This window comes from Hipposideros armiger, unplaced genomic scaffold (genome assembly GCF_001890085.2).
Source record: "Hipposideros armiger isolate ML-2016 unplaced genomic scaffold, ASM189008v1 scaffold_825, whole genome shotgun sequence".
NCBI classification, from domain to species: Eukaryota; Metazoa; Chordata; class Mammalia; order Chiroptera; family Hipposideridae; genus Hipposideros; species Hipposideros armiger.
This window is the reverse complement of record NW_017732175.1, coordinates 111,817-114,820: the sequence shown is the minus strand read 5'-3', so window position 1 is coordinate 114,820 and position 3,004 is coordinate 111,817. Positions and strand designations below refer to the sequence as shown.

At 47.3% G+C, this 3,004-nt stretch overlaps 1 long non-coding RNA gene across 2 annotated transcripts in view; it reads right to left on the bottom strand.

Annotated features, from left to right (window-relative positions):
* LOC109374490 (uncharacterized) overlaps positions 1–1,011 on the bottom strand; it is a 145,802-nt gene extending 144,791 nt beyond the window's left edge. The window contains exon 1 of one of the 2 annotated variants that reach the window (XR_002122393.1): positions 743–1,011. This is a non-coding gene — a long non-coding RNA (uncharacterized LOC109374490). Of the gene's footprint in view, positions 1–140; positions 231–742 lie in introns of those variants that run through there. The other variant, XR_002122392.1, reaches the window with a different exon arrangement.
* Between the last annotated feature and the right edge of the window lie 1,993 nt (positions 1,012–3,004).

Sequence of the window (3,004 nt, the reverse complement as noted above, 5' to 3'; positions counted from 1 at the left end):
GACCTCTCCCCGCGCGTCCGTCCCCATCCGGGCACTGGAGGCACGAGGGGCGGACACCCCCTCCCCGCGCTCCCCGCCCCGTCCCCGGGCCCGCGCGCGCCGAGGACGCGGACGACGCGCCGGGCTGCGGTCGCACTTACATAATGGCGGGTGGAGCCACCAGCGGCGGAGCGCGGGCTGCGGCAGCGAGGGCATCGACCGCTCGGCGCTCGGCTGAAACGCCTGGCGCGGCGCGCGGACGGCGCTCGCGCGTTTAAGTAGCAGGCGCGCGAGGCGGCCCCGCCCCCTTCCGCGAGCCCGCGGCGCGTGCGAGCCGCGCGCCCCAACGCGAACTGCGCGTGCCCGCAACGAGCTCTAACAGCTCCGCCCCGCCCCCTTGCTTGGCGCTTCGACCCAGGGGGGTCCAGCCGCGAATCCCCGGCCGCCCCTCGTCTTCCCAGCCCCTTGTCCTGGGTCCTCTTGCTCTCTGATCGCCCTCTTGCCGCGTGTATCCTTAATGAGCCTTCGTTCAAGTATTCCTCTCCTTCGCTCGGTGGAAACAATCATAGGAAATGTTAGTTGGGAGAAACTTGAAGCCATCTATCTACTTGCAGCTCCATTCGCTCCAAGGTAGAGCTCATTTTGGTTGCCAGGCAGCCTTTTACAAGACTCAGCATGCCCGCTCCCCAGAACAGTTCTTGCACTTGAGGCAAAACTCGCCCTAAACCCGCCACTGCCCCTCCCCCACCCCCAGGACCCTCACCGGTTGGAGCGAATCCCTGGTCCTTCACAACCATCTTAACTATACCCGAAGAAGCGTCTACTCCCTCGGCTGTACCCTTTGTAGGCTACACTCAGTTCTCGCAAGGTTCTTGTATGATTCGACCATCCTGGTTCCCATCCTCCGTATTCCATGTGGCTTGTAAATCGTGGTGCCAAGAACTGGTGAGAACTGCGCCTAACAACTCCTGCAAATCCCTGGCCCAAAGAGACCAGACTCCAGCTTGGCTTCTAGCAGCAGCAGGTCTGTTCCTAGGGTGACCCCAGATGCGCACACACACGCATTGAAATGCCTGCCTGAGAAAGCTCAGGGTTGCCAGGAGAAGTTACTCTTTAGCCAACCCCTGATCATAGGTTCCTGATCTCCCCAAGGGCTTACAATTGTGAACGTCTCTAAGGACTCAGAAGTGTCCCTCTCAAGGACCTGAGTACCATTCCTTTGAAATGGTTGGAATGGAGGTGCAGCAGGCCGTTCCAACCATGCCACCTACTAGCTGTGGGACGTTGGAACTCTACCTCTTGTTTCCAGGTATAAAACAGCAACAACCTTGCCTACATTGGAAGGAGTTTGTAGGGTCACAGACTTGGTGATAGATAAACCTGACCCAGTGCCTAGCACATAGAGCAACAAATGTCCCTCTCTCCACGGAAATGGCACCCCACTTATGCCTTGCTGACATCACTGTTTCAATTTGCAGCACACATCCTTGCATAGTGTTTTGTGTGCATACATCAAGTTTCTCCCAAAGTCATTAAGAAAAAAATTGGTCTTTAGCTACAACAAATTTCAGAAGTCCACATGTTTAAAGATGCCATTAGTGAAACAAAGGACAAACAGGAGGTGGAGGGGCAATATTTCCAGATGTAACTATGGAAACATCAGTAAAAGGCAAGTAAACCAGTAAAATGATGACCAAGGATCTACACAGGCAAATTACAGAATATACTCAAATGACAAACTTGTGAAAGACAAGTCTGCATTCAGAGAAGCAGATTTGAACAGTGAGATCAACTTACTTGCCACCTTGCAAATAATTTAAAAATAATAATAATACAAACGTATATTTATTTAGCAATTATTATGTTCCAGTCATTGCACTGTGGTCTTTTATATTTAATTACCCTAAAATGTAGGTTCCAAGAGAACAAGGACCAAATTTTAGTTGTTTACCGCTAAATCCTCCCATTCTAGCACAGCTGCTGGTAAAGAAAACCAAGCAACGGATGAGGCCTATTGAATGTTCATAGTGAAATTGATTGCAAAAGCCTGGAATGCTCCTTTGCCAGTGGCCTATTGGCCAAACCTCATCCCAAAACTGACTTCCTTCCTCTGGTTATTCTCTATCTCACCTAGATTGTTTGTTTTCCTGCATAGGAATACTCACAATCTGTAGTTATTTAACTTAGTTGTTTACTTATGATTTGTCTCCCCCTACTAGAGTTCCAGTTCCCTAAGAACAGGGGGCATATCTGTTTTGTTCATTGCTATTTCTCCAGCCAAACAGGATACCTCACCCATAGTAGAGGTTCAATAAATACCTGTTAAATGATTTAATAGATAGTAAAGAAAATGGAAATGTATTGTACATCACACCAGGAATTATTTTAAAAAGAATAAACTAAATCAATATGCCCTCATGTGAACAAGTGTCCATGACAAAGTAAATTGTATAAATGCAAGTGGTAGGATATGCCTGCTTATATTTATTAATGTATTTGGAAATTTTCAGAAAGATGATTGTTAAAAGTGACCTCTGAGAAAAAGGGATAGAGGACATAGGAGGCAACAGGCTGAGGGAAATACTACTTTTTATTTCATACTCTTTTGCTTTTTATTATCTTAATATTTTTGCAATAAGCACATTAAAGAAAGTTAAGTTTGTAAAAATGTGTATTAAAATTAATGAGTCATTATTGTTAACCCTTGACATACGGGGGGGGGGGTTCCAGAGAAAGCAACACATATATAGGCATGGTACAATTTTCAGAGGAGAGATTCCATAGCTTCAAGCGAATTTCCAATGGGTTCTATAACCCCCCAAAAGTTCCACAGAGGAGGAAGTAACTCAGACTAGATTATGTGGGATTTTTTTTGCAAGATACAAAGATGGCTCTCCTTTCTCCCTCACCAATTATCTTCCACTATGCTCCCATAGTCTCAAGTGGGTGTAAGTTCAAAATGTATGGTATATTGTTACAAAGATTTCTGGAGCTATTTTATTGCATGGTTCCCTGGCACCCTACA